This window comes from Drosophila willistoni, assembly GCF_018902025.1.
Source record: "Drosophila willistoni isolate 14030-0811.24 chromosome XL unlocalized genomic scaffold, UCI_dwil_1.1 Seg141, whole genome shotgun sequence".
In the NCBI taxonomy this organism is placed as follows: Eukaryota; Metazoa; Arthropoda; class Insecta; order Diptera; family Drosophilidae; genus Drosophila; species Drosophila willistoni.
In genome coordinates this window covers 10551876-10572773 of record NW_025814052.1, presented here as the reverse complement: position 1 = coordinate 10572773, position 20898 = coordinate 10551876, and the positions used below count along the sequence as shown (strand labels likewise).

The following is a 20898-nucleotide window of genomic DNA, read 5'->3' as shown; positions in this document are numbered from 1 at the left end:
AACGAGCGTGGAATGGAATGGAATTGAAATTGGCAGCGCATGTGAGAGGAACGAAACACAGCCGGTTGAGAGCAGCAGCAGCAGCAGCAGCCCACCTACATGCCGCATGCCCTTCCCCCAAGCCACGTCTAACCACTTTGCAAAGTCACGAGCATTTGTTATTGTTTTTTTTTTCGTTCTCTCTCTCTCTCTCTCTATCTCTCTTGCTTGTTGCCGGTTTTTTTATATGTATATCTTTTTATTTTATTTTATTTCTTTTTGTTTGCCGGTTATGGCTTTTATTTTATGTTTGTGTGTGTATGTATGTATGTATGTATATGTAATACTTTTTTGCTTCTTCTTTGGATCCACATTTGCTTCTTCTGTCTTTCTTTTCTTTTTTTTTGTAATTTTTGGACTTGCATTTGAGCTTTGTCACGTCGTCCCCGAGTCTGCCTCGGGGACTGATAACACTCTTGTCGCCAACGCCGCCGTTGACTTTGTCGGTAGCTCTTATCAGTCCATTGGCAATGGCACGGCAAATTTTCTTTGGTATTGCTCGGTGATTCAAGTACCCTGGCATTTGAAAGGTATAAAGCTAGCTTAAGCTATTATTGATCTAGATTTTACCATGTGTGTGTGTATATAGCAATCAAATGACTTCTATTTTTTTTTTTTTTTTTTAAATTTTCATATAATTACTCTTATCACATGTATGTACAAACATATACAGGGTATCTTAAAGTCTTGGGGCTCGACTTAATGAGCCGAGAGAATTTTTGTTTCTTTATGCAATAATTAACTGTGTTTTCTTTGGAGCTTATCACAAGTTTCTTTTTATCTCTCTCCCTTGTTGTTCTCTCTCTCTCTTTCTCTCTCTCTTTTTCTCTCTATCGGCATTTCTCCATAAATTATTTACTGAATTTGTGCAACAATTTGTTGCAACATGACACCTTTTTTTTGACACTTAACCTCCCCTTCAATATCTCCCATTTATTCTCCCTGCAACAGTAAAAAAAATATAAATATACATACATGTACATATATATATATTAGAAATTTCAAGGTCACTCGACATCGACTAACGTCGACGTCGACTGCATTTAAAATGCGTGTGTGCAGCCGAAGCGATTGGTTCCATTTGCCATATTGTTCCTTAAGCAAAAGTGAAACACTGGATCTCCGCATGAAACGTGAAACATTCGGAAAGTACAAGATATATATACAGTAGCAAATCTTTTGACATCTATGGATGTGGGTGGGGAGGGGGCAGTCATAAAGGGGGTTATTGGGTAAATCGTTTGAAGAAACATGAAAAGAAAATACAAGAAACAATTCTTCTAGTTTAACATCTGTTTTAATAGCATACAAATAACCTAGAAACTGAGATAAAGAATTTTTATCGCATTTACATATTCCATAATTTGGGAATTTTTTTTGTTTTTAACTTAGTTTATTTCAATTTAATCATTTTTAATAAGAAATTTAAGTTTTTGTACTATTTATTTTGTTAGTAAGGCTGATTCATCTGTTGCGATTAAGCAAAATTAAACATTTTCTGTTAAATAACTTTAATGGTTGTTCAAAAACTTGAAGATTTAAAAAAGTAAATCCAAAAAATATGCAGAGTTTCTGTTTTTATGAATTTCTACATAAAATATATATGTAAACTATAAAAGTCTCTACTGTGGTGGAGACTATGAAAACATTTGATTGTTGAAATGCCAGCTTGTTCTATTGAACCCCCCTTTAAGCCACCCCCACAATTCAATTCGTCGCGCTATGCTAGCAAATATGTGAAAATTCATACACATGAACACACATCCACACATACATAGATTAATACTTGGCTATGTATTTGTATACTCACATTAAAACGTATTTGTTAGATATCTTCTTTTTTTGCCATTTCATATTCCCATATTCCATGTGACCCATGTGTATGTGTGTATTTCTGTCCAGAGTCTTAAGCAACTGGGGGGCAAAGCATATCAATACCCTCTTGAGCCGCCCCTGATGTTTGTAGCGTACACCCAAACAGAGAGAGAGAGAGAGAGAGAGCGACATTTGTTTGTTTGTTTGGCCGTGTGTGTACCAATTCCATTTCGTACCAAAGTCAGGCCAGCTAAACAGCCAGCCAGCCAGCCAGTCAGCCAGCCCGTCGAGTCAACCAGACAGTCAGACTGCCCAACTGCCAATGTTTCTTTAGTGCTTTGCGTGTACTAGACTTGAACGCAACGAACGCTCTCTGCGCCCCCCGTTTCCCCCCTACGGTCTACGGTCCGGTCTACCCGATTACCGCAACCCCCAATACACACACACACACAACACCACCACCCCGCCACCCACCCCGCGAAGCAACAAAAACACACACTGTGTGTTAGCCGACAATGTTCTTATTAGATTTTATAGTTGTATATCGCCGTTGCCTGTAGTAGTTCGTAGGTAGTGAGTGTATGGTGGTTGCTGGCTCTGCCTTAGGCAAGTACGAGACAAATACGAAGACCGGGCCGCGCCTTTTGTTTCGTATTCGCGGTTGTTTCAATTTCGTTCGTTCTCGTTCGCATTAGAACGACGCCGGCGTCGCTGCTCTAGCTGGCGTCCGACTGACTTATTCTTATTGGCTTTAAGCGAATTTGAACGTCGCTCGAACTTTTATTCAACGTGTTGGTTTCGTCGCGTGAGCAACTCGGAAACTGAAAAAAAATCAAATTATTTAAGAAATAAATAAAAAGCAACAAAAAACAAAAACTGCACAGAAGAAACACAAAAAAAAAATTAAATTAAATTCGAAAAACAACAACAGAAACACTCAGTAGACCGAAATTTAAAAAACAACAACAACAAAACAAAAAATACGTGTTAAACATCGCCCCCGGCCCCTTTATTTACCCGTTACCCCCTCCGCCAACATCCCATTTGTATTATGTTTTGATTTCCTTCTTCTCAAAAATTGTCGCGTGTCCGGCGTCAGCTTCCAGAACGAAACAAATAAACAAAAAATATTCGAAAAAAACAAGAAGAAGAAAAAAAGAAATCTAAAAATCAAGAACAGATCAAATCTGTCAATATATATACACATACACACACACACACACACACATAAATAAATATATATATTTTTTTCAAGTGTTTTGAAAACCATCAAGTGCTACAAGTGCCCACACATCACAAAAATGCCTTACCAGAGCTTTACGCTTTAGTGTTACCAAAGTGCTAAGAGAAAGAAAGAGGAGAGAGAAGAATCCTCAGGGATTCCCCTATTTACAAAAAAGATATATACAGCAGCAGCAACAACAACAACAACACCCAAACGCCATCACCTTATCGAACAGGTGTCCATTGTTGTTGTTAGTTTGTTTGGTTTTGTTTTCAGTGTTGGTAAACGGCCATACACTCTTATAACTTCCACTGTAGCTCTAGAGACAATCATTCACTCCCAGAATTCGAGAGTTTTTGCATTGCATTTGCAAGTTCTTAACTTGGAACTTTGGATTGTCGAACAGGTAAGCTTTGTAACTATTTTAGATATACACATATATATATACAAATACTTACGTGACTTTGCTCACATGTTGCCGCTAAAAATGTTTATCGCACACAATATGAACAAACCCCCCGTCCACCCCCCATCCAACAGTTATTTACTTTATCATTGTATCTTTAGATTTGCGGTCAGGGGAAACCCCTTTATGAGGTCCATAGTTGAAGGAGCAAATTAATTTCAACTTTTTTAAAGAAATCTATTCATTCATATGTATTTGCATTTGTTTCATTTTCAAATTCATTCATTTATTTAACGAATGGATTCACTTTTTAAAGCAAACGATTCATTCAATTTATATCTTATCTTTTATTTGTATTTGCAATGACTTTGATTATGATTTCTTTAAGAAATTCATTCAAATATTCACATCAAATCACATTCATACTGCTAGAACTTTCCATTAAGAAATCAGTTAATCATCTTTATGAATAAGCAGAACTATTCAAACTATTTGGTCAGATGTATTCGAAGGCAAAAATCGAATTATTTATAACCTTTTTGCATTTCCAATGGCTTTTGAATGTAATTTGTTTAATAACAAAATCTGAAAATTTATCGAAAATTTCTCAACTTTAATGAAATTTTTCACAAAAATTCATCTTCAAATATTCGCCAAATGAGTGGACTCATTCAATTTCTTACGTATCTTTGTTGAAAATTCATTTATTTCTTTTGGCATATGCCAAAAAAGAATTTCGTCTTCGATTTTCCAATACATACATATATATGTTTATATATGTATCTATGTATTTTTGTTGTTGTTGTTGTGTATTTGTTGATATGCCCCATTGTGGGGCAATTACCGGCTGGGGCGGCTAATGTCTGTGAGTGCCAAAATGGGCTCGTGCCATTGCTAAGGGCACCAACACACACACACACACACACACGGGGAGTGAGCGAGAGAGAAAGAGAGAGATATGCTTGCCAACTCATCAGTCGACGAGGCTCATTCGCTACCTCATACCAATACAGAATGGTTAACAGGTGTTTCGACTCTTTGAACACTTTTGCTTTTTTCGCCTCTCCTTGCTCCTCTCCTCTCATCCTTTTGCTGCTCCTTTTATCAGCTGTTTCCCCACAAAAGATTTATGCCAGACCATTTCGAATTTGATTTTATATGATAAACTTGAGTGGAAAGAGAAACAAGAAGAAGAAGAAGCAGAAGCAGAAGCATCTAGTTTCATATCATTTTTAGTGTCTCTAATTTCATCCCTTCAGGACCTCATTGCGCATTTCGTTGTCAAGTCAAAATGAAAAAGATTTATGCGAATGAATGCGGAAAATCTTCATGGAAAATTCGCCCTCAGAGAAAGAAGAAATAAAAAAAAGGGGGTGCCAAATGTTGTACACACACACACACACATACATCTATACAATGTGTTGGGTTTGTGTGCTATGCGCAAAAAAAAAAAAAACTAAACTAAACTAAAGAAAAAAAAAGGGGGCGAACTCTTTATGAATGTGGCATGAATGATATCCATTGTTGGCCCAACTTAAGGCGGCGCAGTAGTTCTTACTACACACACACGCACACACACACACACACACACACACACACATGTACATACCAAAAACTGCGCCGTCACAGAGTTGCGTTGAGAAAACTGAAACTCCAAAAAAAAAAAACAAATGCTATGTTTTTAGCGACGCCCCGAAATGGCCTTTTAAGTACATAGTGCGCATTAATGAGCGGCCCAACAACAACAGCAACAACAACAGCAACAACAATAACAACAACAACAACAGACAGCTAAAGTTTATAGCCTTGACAAAGCGACCGACCGACCGAAATGAAGATGATTCCCCCCTCCTCCTCCCAAACACCCCAAAATATGAGAGGCAACTGTACTTCTTCATCAAGTCCACCCCACCCCACACACATTTTCCACTCCTCCTGCCCCTTCGACCACCCTTACACCATCACAATCTTCATCCCCCCCGCCCGAATATAATTTTCAAAATGTTTTATTTTTCATGCAAAAATTTCCAAAAAAAAATTTGTTTTTTGTCAAAACTATATAAATAAATGGAATTAGTATTAGACAAATAATGACTATGACTGACTTATATATAAATATGGTATGTATGTATGTGTGTACATATATATGTATATACCAGATCTATAAACAATATTCTTAAATACTATGCAAATTGTCATACTTGGGGAGAGGCCCGCATAATTTACCCCTTTTCTATTGAGAATGTTTCTTAATTTATTAGTCAATTGGTTGATTTTCGATCATCATGATCATCATAATGACCATAATCCACACACACACACACACATACACACACACACCACCCACGCGCTTTCTTTTGCGACCAACGAAATGTGCAAATTGAAATGCCTTAATTTGTATGCATTTTTGATTTAGCTTAACAAGTTGTATTCTTAACAAATAAAAGAAAAAGAGACAGAGTGAGAGAGAGAAAGAGAGAGAGAGAGAGAGAGAGAGAGAGAGCAAAAAATGGTAAAGAAAAGAAACAGGCAACAGACAAGAAATACGAAATAGATACATAAATAAAACGAAAACACGAAACGGGAGAACGGAGAACGGAGATTTGTGACGGAGAAAAAAAACGTAGTTTAGCCAAAAAAAATAAAAAAAAAAATCGTCCCAAAACCGGTTTGCCATTTGTCAACTCGGACAACTGGCAAAAGCAAATAAAAAATAAAAGCCCAAAAAAAAAAACAACAATAAAATAAAATAACAAAAAAAAAAAAAAATAAATAAAAATCTCGTAAAAAAGAAGTAAGAATCAGAATCAGAGTGTATATAATTTCAATCTTCTAGCAAAATGAAAATACTTTTTGACTTAGTTTGTGTTTTTGTTTAATTTTAAACAAAATATTAGGCAAAATTTAAGTTACTTTTAATAAATTATTATTAAATACTTTATCTAAAATTGATGAAGATGAAATTGAATGAATTGATTTATTAATAAATAAATAAATTATTCAAAAAAGTAATTCAAAATGAAACAATATTGAATTCTAAGTAAAATTAGTAAAAAGTAAACTAAAATTTAAACAATTTCGAATTTTAAATAATATTAATAAAAATTAAACTAAAATTCGAACAATTTCTAATTCAAAATAATATTAATAAAAATTAACCTTTTAACCCCCCTCCAAAAACTTAAAGTGCCATATACAGTAGCGGATCTACGGGGTGGTGAAACCCCCCCAAACCCCGAGTTGTATAGACAATCAGAGGTTGGTTAAGAAATTTTACTTGGTCAAACAAATTTTTGACTTCGATGTTTCGATACTGTGACTTTGAGTGGCTGTAAAACCCACAAAAATGCATTAATCGATTCCAAATATTTAACAAAAATCGACTAATAATACAAATAAAACGAAAAACAAAGAATTTTATTCATTATCCCCACCTTAGCTTGAATTATCCATTAAAAAACTTAAAAATAAGCAAATATCCACTTTTGATCGTATAACAAAACTTTCGATCGGATTTAGCTCTGGGCTTTGATCCGGCCACTGCATCTGTAGAAAACTTTGATTTTCGAGCCATTCCTTTACAATTTTGGCCGTGTGTTTCTAGCTTCAATCAGTGGTGGTTGGGGGGGAGGGGAAATTGATCAAATTCAGAGGGCTGTTGGGTAAAAATTTGTCACATTTCGTCCTGCAGACGATCCGCCACCATCTTCAAGGTATCTTTACGATACTTTAGCCAAAAACAAGAACTACAATTAGCTTGATTTGCCTATTTATAACTTCATTCTTGCCGAATTCGTTAATATTTTTTTACGCTTTATTTGAGTATATATTTAGGTAACTATATGTCTCCTAATGACCGTAATGATCAATTGCAAGATCAAAAGAATCTCCATTTGCTTTTACCTCAGAGAAACCAAAAAAAAAAAAACCAAAGTTTTTTGTTTGCTTGTTTTTCGTTTTCTTTCTTTTCTTTTATTATACCAAAAAATTCATCACGATTTTATTTAATTTTTTTTTTGTTCAAGTAAATTTTTATTTTACTCATTTTTTGTTGTTGTTGTTGTTGTGCTGGCGCGGTTTTTTTATTTCTTTTTTTTTTTTTGTTTTTGGCGATTCTGTTGCTTGTCTCTCCCAACCTTGAAGCACATTAATTTTTCGTTTTATTTTCCAACAACTTGGGCAAAAGGGGGGGTAAAAGAGAGTGTGCGTGTGAAGGTGGCTGGCAGGGAGGGGGGAGTGGGAAATGGGTAGGAAGAGCGATCTTTGCTATATATGTTTATGTGTATACAAAAATTCATTTAGATTCATGCTTTCCTATAACACCCTTGGATTGGGCCAAAGGAATACTTTGGAAAGATTGGGCCAAGTTCTTTGGATCAGGCAGGTATATCTTAGATATAATTTCTAGAACTTTGCAAAATCTAAGCAGGTTCAAATAGTTTGTGGTTAAAACTCTTCGAAAATGTCTCAATTCGGATAAAATTTATTCCAAGACTTTTGGCGCTTTCCCTTAAAGGTAAATCTAATGTCTTCTATCTCTTTCTCTCTGTTTACCCAACTAATTATCATTAGGAGTAGGTATTTTGGGTATCCCCACATACATATGTATGTGTAGGGTATCTTTAGGTCGGCTCCTTGACCCAGTGTACGGAAGTTGTTAGGTTTTTTGTTGTTGTTGTCTTGCCTTTCCTTTTTGTATAATTGTTGAAATTTTCGGGTCTAGCATGTCTCTCTCATCCAAACATATACATATATACGAAGATATCTACATATATACATATGTATGAAAGTACATATATGTATGTACATACATACATACATATATATGTATGTATGTATATGAACTTTTGTTGTTACTTAATTGCAGCCATATGTGTCCGAAAACTGGAAATGTGTCGTCGCCGCTAGTCGTCGTCGTCGTCGTTGTATTCGCCGTCTTCCAAGTCGCCGTCGTCGTCGCTGGCGTCTTTTTTTTTTTGTATCTACGCATTTTCTGTGTATCTTTGTAGCTGTATCTAATTCTAATTTATTTTTGCCAAAAAAAAAAAAAAAAAATAATAATAATAATGAGAAGAGGGAAGCAAAGCTTTTTTTTTTGTTTTTTTTCCTTTGCTTTTCGTTTTCTTTCTTTGCTGCTATTTTTTTTTTTTTGGTTTTTTGCGCCTGTCGTTGCTTTTATTTATTTATTTATGCGTCGCTGTTTTATATCGTTTTTGTTGTTATTTTTATGTTGATCAATAAATTACGTCCCGTTGACATGCCACCCCCTTTTTGGGTTGCCCTTGCTGCCCTCCATCTCTTTTTAGCCCACTTGCTTGAGCGCTCTCAATGTACATACATATCTCTCCCTCTGAAGCGCTCGCTCTCTTCACTTTTCTCTTTGCTTTTTGGTCATTTTTCAATTGCAGTCGACGTCGGCGTAGGCGTCATGCTCCGCTGCGCCTTAATGGTCCAACACAAAAACTTTTGCTTTCATTGCACGTAGCCAAATGAAAACAAGAGAGCGAGCGAGTGAGACCCAAAAACCAGACAGGGGGTCGCCAACAGAGGGGAGCAGAGATTGAGAGAGAGCGCGATAAAGAAAATTCAAATTGAACTTGAAATGTTAATTCTCACGCTGACCAAAAAAAAAAAACAGCAATTTATATGTATTTATAAATACAAAAAGCAGAAGGGTCAACCAAAATCGACATCTTGATAAATTTTCGATATTTTTCCACCTCTTTCTAATCTTTAGCTATTTAGGCTTGCCAATATCCTGGTTATTATCAATGATTAAGGATATACATATATTATTTTGTATATTATTTTGAATATTCCTCACATTTTACTCATAGCATATTAATTCTGTTTAACATTATCTTTACTCTAGCTAACTCTACTCTAACGATTTGTGTTTTTTTCAACAATGTGTGCTCAAAATTCCAACTAAACATTATTTTTGTTGTTTCCCAAACTCCATCAGATGGGGGCGTGGCGCAAAGTTAAGTTTTTTTAGGGTAAATCCTACATTATTTATGACCCAAAATCGTTTGGCTGTCCCTTCTCTGCCTCTCTGCTACGCCCCCTTCATCACTCGCTCTCCCTCCCTCCCTCGCTCTCTCTCTCTCTCTCTCTCTCTCTCTCTCTCTCTCTCTGTTTCACGCATTTGAAAATTACTTTCCGCTGCGATGGTCAGAGTGAGCGTTGTTACGCTTTTTTACCAAAAAAAAAAACAAAAAAAAACCGAAAAAGCAACAACATAAAATAGTTATAATAATAGCGCGCATCTTAATTATATAACAATTAAACGGGCTTTGGATAGATGGCTTCCTCTCAGTCCATCTCTTTCGCACATTCAATGCGGCACTGCGCATCTATACCCATCTAGACCCCCGTGTTTCATCCATCCATCTATCCATCCGTACATGTACATGTATGAGAGCTTCGGTTGAAGGTTACTTTAAATATGGGAAACGTAATTTATTTCGGAAAAAAAACAAAGAAAATTTGACAAAAAAAAAAAAAAAAACAAATAACGAAATTGTCAGCTGGAAAAATGATGATGATAATGATTATTGGGGGGGGATGGATTCGTTGGGGATTATTTTAGTAGATGCAGCCCAGTTTCAAGGTCATTCTGTATCGCTAATACAATAATAATAAAAGCAATTTGTCATTTCAAAAAGCAACAACAACAAAAACAACAAAAATTGTCACAAATTGCGTTAAAACGTGCAATACAAAAAATTAAATTCTACCAAAACACACAAATCATCTTAAAAGTCTCAGACAATTAACTGATATTAATCATAAAAAACAAACAAAATTGCATAAACTAAGTCTAAAATTAATGCATAAATCTTATAAATTGTCATTAACCAACCAAAATTTGGTCTTGATGAGATGTAAAAATATAAAGTTTTATAACATTCTTTTCCCTGATAAGCAGAGACCAAGAATAGAATTCGTTTTCAAATCTAAATAAATGAATATGAATGAAGCAAACAAAGTTCTTGAAAGTGTAACAAATGGTTAAAATAACAACAGAATTTTATAGAAATTGAAAAAATAATAATTTTTTGCCATATCAAACCGGAAGAATTAATTTCAAAGAGAAACATACATAAACTATATAATTTTATATTGAATGTTTGTCGGATGAGAAAGGAAAAGTCTCTCGACGTCTTCTCCAATATATGTATGTAAGAGAGGTGTGAAAAATTTGGTCGTTCTCTCTCTCGCTCACTCACTTGTTCTGTCTATTTAGTTGATTCATATTAAGCATACGCCATGTTGACCACAAATAAGAAAAAAAAAACATCAGCAGCGGTAGCAACAAGCGGCAGCTACTTTTAGGTGTGAATTTTCTATTCAACAATCATTTTGGATTCCTCTATATTTTTTCTATTTCTTCTTCTTCTTCTGGTTTTTCTCTCACATTATTCTTTTGCTTTGGTTTTTTTAGATCTGTTGTGTTGTGCATTGTTTACTTCATGATTCTGGCGATTCGTTACGTTTGCTTTAAAGCAAATTAACTTTGAACTTCAAAAGCAACAAAAGCCAAAAACTTAGCAATCAACTTCACCTTGTTCAAGGTCTAAGACCAAACGGCAGACAAAAATTCCAAAAAACCAAAAGCATTTTTAAGCATTTTTTTTGCTTCTTCTTGTTGTTTGTTGTTGTTGTTGTCGGTCTTGCTTGGGTTCAGTCATTTGCATAGGGAAATTGAGTGTTGTATGTTGATAGATGATGGATTTTACTTTTTCGTAGGTCTATTAAAATACACAAAAACAAGCAACTAAATAACTATTTTTAACGCGATAAACACAAAATTGCATTTTAGGAAGTCTCTCTCGTGTGTGTGTGTGTGTGTTTGTGTGTGAAAGGAGCTTTTGTGTCTCTTTAATCGATTTTGGCACATCTATCTACATATATTCTAGGCAAGTTTTGATTTTTTAAAATCAGGTTTTATTTTTGAACTGGTTGTTAAGAAACCTTTTAATTTTGATCACACAGTTATGTTAAATTTTAATTGTTTACGTTTATATCGATAACAAATTGGTTAGGTTAAAAATTTAAATTCAATTACGCTCCCCCATCCCCTCCTTTGCCTTTCTATCGCCAATTCATTTCGTATCGTATCTTCGTAAGCATCAAATTGAGTAAGTGAGTGAGAAACCACAGTTAGTTAACGTAACAGAAGTTACGTTGGCGTTAAACTCTTGGCTGCACTTCCGCAGCAATGAAACGTAGCTCACCCACACACACACACACAGATACAAAATTTACATGCTCAAGTCGGCAAGTGATTTGAGTTGAGTTGAGTTCATTTGGCTGCACGTGGGCTGCACTTCCACTTTTTTTTTTGTTTGTGGTTATTGTTGTGCATGGAGTTGCCATATGGTCGGAACGATCATTTTCATAAAATATTTATGTATGTATATACGGTACATTGCACAAAGAGACCTGCTCTCACCCTCTCTCTCTGTCTCGCATACTAATCCTGCATGAGTCTAACTGTAGATGACGACCTTCCACTGACTTTGGGCGCGTGTTTGGTTCTCTTTTTTTTTTCATTTCATTTTTGTTAACAGGAAATGGCATTAGCTTTCGTCCTTTTTCATTCACCTCTCCTTCTCTCTTTTCGACCATCCTGGTTTTTTGCTAATCATATTAATGCAGCCCGAGGAGGTGCGTGTTGGTGTGTGTGTGTGTGTGTGTGAGTTTGAGGGCTTGGCCCAAGGTTTGGCTTCTCATCACTTTCGCCTGCTGCACATTGTCTGTTTTATGGGTCACTCAGTTGTTGTTGTTGTTGTTGCTGCTGTTGGTTTCTTTCTTTCCTCTTGCCCTCTTCCTTTTTTGCTGTTACTTTTTTTTTGGGTCATGTCCATCAAAACCAAACAGCTGGTAATATAATATGGTCAGGAAGTCCGGCGGGAATCCATTTTAATAGCAAGCGAACACTATGTGTTCCTTTCTTTACACCTAACCTCACCTCTCATCTCTCCTCTCCCCTCTCCTCTCTCCTTTTTTCATAGTTTGGGTCTCTTGCTCTCTCTGTGGGTCGTTCTCTATTGTCTTTCTCTTCTGTTTCAGTTTTTAGGTTTGTTAACAGCTTTTTTTGTGTGCGTTTTTTTTTTTTGCTACTGCTGTTTCTGTTGTTGTTGTTGGTTTTTTTCGCACAATATGGGCTCATTAGCACAAAAGGCAACAGCCGCCCCGCACCCCAGACCCCGAATCCCAAATACCTAAAACCTCCCGTCAATTTCCTCACTACCTCCTCAACCCCACCACACACTCTCTCTCTCTCTCCTCTCTCTGTCTACTTCTCCTTGTTCTTCTTCTAACCATATCCGAGTCCGAGTTCCAAGTTCTCCGAGCTTCAAACGCGCGCCCCGTCAACTAATTAATTATGCCCGCTGACCGCTGCAGCAACGTCACGGGGGTGGAGATACACACAAACAAACACACACACTCTCTTTTTCCCTCTTCCTCTCTCTCTCTCTCCCTCTTTTTCTGTGTATGTGTGCGATAATGTAGTTCAATTTTTGTTGCTGTTGTTGGTTTTTAAGTAATTTAGACGCCAGTAAAAAACCAACAACAAAAATTTGCATTGTATTTAGTTACACACGCATATGGTTATACCATGTAGATAATAAAAAAATTTACATATGTAGATAGGTCATACACACACATACATATGTACACACATACATATATGTATGTAGATATATGTAGCCGAAATAATAAAATTAATTTAAATATGTATATATCACACATTTTAATCCATAGTTAATTTTTTTTTTCCTCTTTTGGGTGGGCTTAAAATGTTTGTAAATTAATTGATAAATAATTTAATAAAAAAATGTCCCATTATCTTTTATATAATGCAGATCAGAAAATTCAGATCTACTTTTGCATTATCATATTACAATTTTTGTCTTCACAATTTTCAAAAGCCTAAACTGAAATTTCACTTTTGAAGTCAAGGGATTGAGAATTTCGTGGGTCATCTATAAGCAGGGGATTTGTTTTAATATTTTAATTTAATTTTCGATGAAATGAACTTTGAACTTTTGTTTTAAATAATTCTTTTAACCATAAAGCATTTTTTAATTCTTTAATTCTTTTAACCATAAAACTCTTTTTAATATGTAATTTTTATTAATTTATATGAAAATATATTGAATAAATTGAAAAAAAAGATTAAATCAAAAACTTTGCTGTCTCCCAAATTTGAATTTGGCTAAGCCCTTGATTCTATGTTCTATAGAGAAATTTTTGCCTAAAAACCTTTTCGATCGTTTAATCTTAAAAGAAGTTTAATTTATAATGATTTGAAATCAAAAGTCATTTAAAGTTTAACTAAATCTTTGGGCACTGGACTGTTAGGATCTAAGATAGATACTAAGTTAAACATTAAATTTGGAATGAATCTCATCGTGAATGAAATGTGTTAAGTAAAGTGACGCTAATCGGTTGTCTGGGAGTGTATATCATTTAAGAAATTTAATTAGGTAAACTCAGGTCGTTATAGCTGAGAGACTTTTCGACTTAGGGTAAAGGGAGATATATATGTATATATGTATGTACCTATTTAGTGTTAATGCTTTTCAAGCGTATCGTGCACACTGCCGCATTATACATACATATATATGTATTTTGGTATATACTTAACTTGTGTGTACATACTGTATACATATATATGTATATATATGTACATATGTATATATGTATGTATATATATCTGTGCTTAAGTTAAGTATATTCTGACATGGCTTCTTCTGCCTTCTTTTTTTTTTTTGTGTATTTGAGATATGCAAATTAGCTGACTTGGCCTTGATGTGGGCGTCAAAAGTTGTTGTTTGTGTGTGTGTGAGTGTGTTTTTTGTGTTTGTTTGTTTGTTTGTTTCTAGATTTATAACTTCGTTACACTTTATAACTTTTAGGTAGGTGTTCACTGTACTTATGTGGGAGTGCAAGTCCGTAACTCTTTCTCCCTGTCTCTCTCTCTCTCTCTCTCTCTCCCTCTAGAGAGAGAGTTTTTTTTTGTGATTAGTCACATGGCTTATGTCCATTTGAAATGTATGACCATTGGCCATAATTCCATTTCAATAACCATTTCCATTTCAAACTTTTTTTTTGCTTCTCTCTTCGTTTTATTGCCATTTCCATTTTGTGTGTGTCTTTCCTTCTTTTATTTTTATTTTTTTTTTTTCTTTTTGCCAAATGGCAAACATTCATAAATTATTCAAAACAAACGATTTTGGCCTCTTTGGTTCATTGGCATTTTGGTTCTAGCCAATTCGACTTTTGTTATACGAATTTGCAACTTCCCATTCACGCACTTAAATTCCCCTTTCCCCACCACCACCACCACCACTCCCCTCCCCCCTCTGCTTCTTCTTTCGTGTTCAACCGCCATTCATTAGATGAAACTAGTTTTTTTTTTTTCCTTCACTCTATACATTTATTTAGTTGCTGTGTTTTATAGTTTTTGTTGTTGTTTTTTTTTTTTTTTTTTTGCTATGCTAATTAATAAACGAAACAAAATCCATGACCATTCTCTCTTGGCTCAAAAATCAATTTGAAACAATAAGCAATTTATTTAAAATACATTTCGAAAATGAGTTAAAATATGTATTATAAATATCTCATCAACCTATTTGGGTATGCATATTAGTTATTAATATGATAACTATTAAGTTTTTTTTTTTGGAAAACATCTGAACACTTGGCAACAAAATTTGTTTCAATCAAAAATTTCAATGCTCTTTAAAACGCTTGCGAAATACTCTAAAAAAAAAAAATACTTGAGACTGTTTTTCCTATGAAATTTTCGATAGACAAACAAAAATTCGATAGGCAACTTATCGAGAGTTGGCCATAAATTACAAATTAATTGAAAGATCAAAAGTTTTACCACTTTCCAAAAGTTTCATCAAATTGGTTTAAGTCTCTAGGTCAATATCATTTCGAATACATATAATGTAAGAATAAAACTTGCTTGATTTACTTTGCATACATATATATGTATAACCCATTATTCTACATCTAGATCTACATATATATATGTATATATCTTTATAAAAAAAAGAAAAGAAATGAAAACAACTAAAGAATGTAATAAATTTCCAAAAGCTCTTTCATCTTCTCCTGCTTTTCTGTTTGCTGAAAACGAAAATTTATAAAGCCAAATGTCATTTTAAAGAACATAAAATGTCAGGCAAAATATGTAAATAGTTGCCCATAAATTTGGCTAAGAGAGATAGAAAGAGAGAGAGAGGGAGATGCTTGATTTAATTTCGTATCGATTCTTTTGTTGGCAGTACGTAAATCGTTTTTAGCCACATTATTGTAGGTAATTGATTGATTGATTGATTAACTCCTCGCCTGATAATTGAAAAGTGACCCCAAAATGCACATAGGGGGCACATGCCTCTATAATGAAAACGAAGGCGTGGCCCACAGTACCCCACACTCTGGTCAATGATGATGATGATGATGATGATGTTGTTGTTGATGATAATGATCATCATTTTATTGTGATAGACACTGGATGCTTTACATTGTATTCGTCGTCAATGTCGTCGCCTCTTTTCAGTTGCAAATAAATGTTGACAATGTAAGTGATATATATCTACATATAGATTAGACTAGTCTGCGAGTGAAGCTTAAAAAAAAACACACACAAATTGGAATAATCAAATGACACACTCACACACACACACACACACACACACAACGAGAATAATTTGCAAATGAAATAAAACAATCGTAAAAAAACAAAATAAAAAAGAAAAAACCCAAAAAAAAAAATTACTAGGCACTTGACAGGCCAAACAATGCAAAGAGTCATAAAAAAAAAAAAATGGAAAAAAAAACAGAAAACGAGTAACAAAAAACCAAACAAACGACAACAATTGAAATCCAGACAATGCCTTCTCCTCCATAGAGTTAAGAGAGACACTAAAAAAATAAAAAAAAAATTGTTAGTACTCGGAGTAAATTCAATTGACTTTAACGACCAAAATGAAAATTGCTACAAAACTTTGTCTTCATGAACAATTTGAACAAATTTCACTAACAGAAAGATATCGCCTGTTAAACAGAAATCGAAATTAATCGTTCTGTGTTATCGATATGTGAGATCTCTAGGCTAAAAACTAAAAACTTATTGCAAACTTTTGAAATTAAAACTAATTTCAACTAAATAAAGTTCCCAAATGATTTCAAAAATCTTTTAAGCCTTAAAGGCATTTCTTTAGTCTTAGAGGACTAAGTTAATTGACGACCTCAATAGAATATATATTCATACATATACATATACATACATACATATATAGGTATGTATGTATTTCCCACTAGTATGTACTCTTATACTTGCAATACTCATGATGTCTAATGATGGATGGTATTGACTACTGAATGGATTAGGCATACTCATTTATCGAATTGAATTTTTAAACAGTCATTTATGAAGATATTTAATAGAGACTCATACTCAAACTCAAACTCGTCTTATTACTCAATAGAGTTTACAAGGAAATACATACAAATCAATGAAGCAAATGAAGAGGAGTAGGAGGAGAAGGAAGAGGAGGAGGAGGAGGGGAAAAAAGTGCATCAAGTCAAGCAAATATTTATCAATTGCTTGCACACACAGTAAACACACACAGAGAAACTGAGTCATGGTCAGTATACAATAGATGGCTTATGAATTGGAAGGAGAATTGGAGGAGGAGGAGGAGAAGAAGCCTAGGGGAAGCACAGGCGACCGAGACAGTTGCAATCTGATTATTAGGTCAAGGTCAACGAATTAAAGATACCCTTTAAAGTAAATTTTAGGGCCATTTAGAAGAACTTGTTGATAATACCCCAACAACAATTTGTAATGGGTACCTGTAAATACTGTGAAAAGGGGCCACATGATAATTGACGTTCATTATCAATTGGGCAAATACCGAAAGTAAAACAAGTCAATTTCAAACGAAAGCCCTTTAAGTGATCACCACAAAACATGCATGTACCTCACAGGTGAGGGGAAGGAGGAGGAGGAGGAGGGGGGGGGGAGGTGTTGAGAAATAGAAGGTGGAGGTAAAGGTAGATAGGTGTACACACTTGTAGACCGATGGCGGAAATCCTAAAACGGTAGACGACACGACAACACACAAAAAAAACCAACAACTTTTATTTTAGGTATGAACTTCCCGTGTTTAAGCTTTGGCTAGGCCTTTGATTGCCGATCATATGAATGTACAAATAGACATATGTACATATGTACATGTTGTTGTTGTTGTTGTTATTTCAAGTACACTGTGTATACAAACCCCCCGCCCTCACACCTCCCTCCCTCCCATAAAGCTTGTTGTAATGACTTTTTAATGGCCAGCTATTTGTACTTTGCCACCAAATTGGCCAAAACAGTCATATGGGCAATCAATATGACCAACCAACTAACCGACTAGCCGACTAGCCATATCTTAGCGTTTCGGGGCCCAAACTGGCCTTCAACTTACAACATCCCAAGCCCAAACCCAAACCCAAACCCAAACCCAAACCCAAGTAGGAGTGGCAAAGTCAAGAGTCACAAAGCCTTAATTAAACCGGAAGCATTAGAAGCCGCCACACACACAGAAAACTTAAAAACTGGTAAAACAAAAACCAAAAATAAAAGACGCTGTAACTGAGTAGGTAGAGTCCCCCCCCCCAAAGCCCCACCCCTTCTCCTCCTTAGCGATTATTGTTTTAAAATTATAGAGCACAAAGTTATATATTTTTTGTTTTTATTTCGTGTTTGTGTCATAAATTAAACCCCAACAAACAAAAAAAAAAAACGAAACTATACATAAATGCGTATTAGCATTAGAAAAAGGTTCATTTTGGGTTTAGGTATTTTGCGTGGGTCACACAAATCGAAAGACAAAACACAAAACAAAAACCAACAAATTCTCATTCGTAGCGCGAAATTTATTTTAAATTCAAATAAAATATATAAACAAAATTTTAGTTTTTATAATTAATAATAATCTCGACAACGAAATTTAGAATAAACTAATAATTCCATGTGATTATCCCCAGTGAAGGATTAGCAAATGTTGCGGGCTCCAGCCAAATCAGAGGGCTGTAAAAGGCTATTCAAAATCAAAATTTAATTAAGTGTTCTTTGATTTAACAAAATACAACAAAATTGTTAAAAATCCAAGTTGAAAAATTCTAAAAATTTCTTAAAAACTCTTAAGTTTGCGAAATTTTAATCGTTTTTTGAAAAAGATATCGAATTTTAAGGCTTTTAAATTCAATTTTGAAATGTTGGTCGTCGCAATTTGTCAGTTGTTTCTTTGAACGAGATAATAAAGGCCAAGAAAAAGCAAAGTATTTCAATTCCAGCTCTAATTTAGTTAATTTTTACAATATTTACAAAAATTCATATCTTTACATTTATGTTAGAAAAGTGTCTCTTAATTTGTTAGTTTGGCATTAACTTTTGGCCAACTTACAGTCTGGGAAAAATAGTCAGAAAAAGAAGCCAAAAAATTCAGTTTTAAAACTCTACAAAACACAAAAAATAAAAAATGTAAACGGGAAACGTTTTCAGCCGTTTTTGTTACTCATGTTCTAACTTTCACATTGGAAAGCGATTTTCCAGTTTGCTTTTGCTAATATTTTTTAAAACATAAATAATTACAGTAGAATCTGGTTATAACGTCCGTCCGGTTATAGCGACTAAAGTTCGATGAGTGATTGATTGGTCCCAATACAAACCTATATGAAAGGGCCTCCGGTTAGTACGTCTTCCGGATATAACAACGAAAATCGTCGGTCCCTTGAGCGTCGTTTTAAACGGATTCTACTGTATTTATAAATAGACCAACTACTTCTCTTTGTTCTACGAGGTTTCCATTAGTTATGATCGGTTAAATATAGTTTAATTGTTTCCATTTGACATTGTGGGCGATTGAAAGTGTTAACTATTACCCAAAAGGTAATGCCAATTGGACTTTGTTTTTTGATCACTTTTTGTTTTTGTTTTTCTAGCTGCTAAGTGTGATTTATAATGCATTGTGTGTGTGTGTTGTGGTCAGGGGCAAAAATGTGGTGGAGGGAGCCACAAAAGGTTAAATTCTTCAATTCTAATTGACAAACACAGCGCCGCATCTCTTTGCACAGTGGGTCAAATTCTTTGTTCATTCATATACATTCCTCCTGGCTCGCTGCCAATCAATTTCATTTTACTTGATTGGCCAACATTCTCAAGCTTCTAACCCCCTTTTGGGGGGTCCCCTACCAACCCCCCCCCCCATTCTTTGGCCCTTCTTCTGGCACTCCAACCTCATCTAGATTAATGAAATTAGACAATCAACATCAACGTCTCGAGTGGACGAAAACCAACTGAACACAAACAAAAAAAACAAAATTAAAATCACTTAATTAAATAATTTTTAATGTGCTTTGCGTTGTGCTTTTAATTGGTTTTCTCCACCCCTCCCCCTCACACTCTATCCAACCTCTTTCTGTATGCTCCACTCTCTTTTTTTTTTTTTTTTGTTGTTTTTCTGGGTTTTCAGTTTGTTGTTGTGTTCCATAACATTTTGCGTTTAGTTATGTCTCTATTTTTTTTTTTTTTAGAACAGCTGTCGCTGGTTCATTCTTAATTGCGAAGAATGAACCATTAAAATAAAATTCAAATTGGCATCTAATTGTGTGTTTTTTATTTGCGTTTTGTTTTTGTTGTTTTTTTTTTTTTAGTAGTATCAACCTTAATTTGATGGCATTGTCGGTAATCAAGTGAAGGTCATAGCAAAGAGATCAGTTTTTGAGAAATATTTAACCCCTGAAAATATGCAATAACAAATAATGCAAACTGTTGTACCTGGCAAATTTCAGTCGTTATATAATGCAGTAGATGCCACAAGACTCTTCCCCCTTTTATCATTCTCCTCTACGTCCATGCTAAAAATTAAAATTCAAATTGCTATCTTATGTCAATAGGCCAACAACAAAACAGCAAAAAAAAACAAAAAGTGGAAAAAAAATCATTTACAATATAATAAATCTTATGACAGCTGATGAGCCTCATAAAACACATCCATTACTTGAAGGTCCCCCCCCCCACGCCCCACTATAGTCCCCTTCTCACCACTTTTTCCCTCTTTTCACTCATCTATACACATATTTCCCACAACTAAGTCAAATGTATGTGTGTGTGTGTTTGTGTGTTTTATATCGTATAATTATAGATATCGCCAGGCATTAACAATTACTGCAAATTAGCAACAAGTTGAAATGAAAATGTTCAAAAGGTTCAATTGTAGGAAAAATGCTGACACTTCTCGTCAGCAAATACAAATCTTATATACTTATATATATATATGTATATATACATTTGTATTTGTGATTTATATTTGGAAATTGCAATCTAAATTTATAA

General features: G+C 34.7%; 1 protein-coding gene and 1 long non-coding RNA gene across 2 annotated transcripts in view; one reads left to right on the top strand and one right to left on the bottom strand.

Moving 5' to 3' along the window:
- Positions 1 to 658: 658 nt before the first annotated feature.
- Positions 659 to 2154, bottom strand: LOC111518481. Its single transcript, XR_002723976.2, has 3 exons — positions 2091 to 2154; positions 1850 to 1992; positions 659 to 1225 (listed from the first exon to the last, which is right to left on the bottom strand). It is a non-coding gene; the product is annotated as an uncharacterized LOC111518481 (long non-coding RNA).
- A 635-nt stretch (positions 2155 to 2789) lies between these two features.
- Positions 2790 to 20898, top strand: part of LOC6641119 (importin subunit beta) — a 34696-nt gene continuing 16587 nt past the window's right edge. Inside the window, exon 1 of the transcript XR_006954330.1 lies at positions 2790 to 3485. The gene's annotated coding sequence lies outside the window, so the exon portion shown is untranslated. The remainder of the gene's footprint in view (positions 3486 to 20898) is intronic.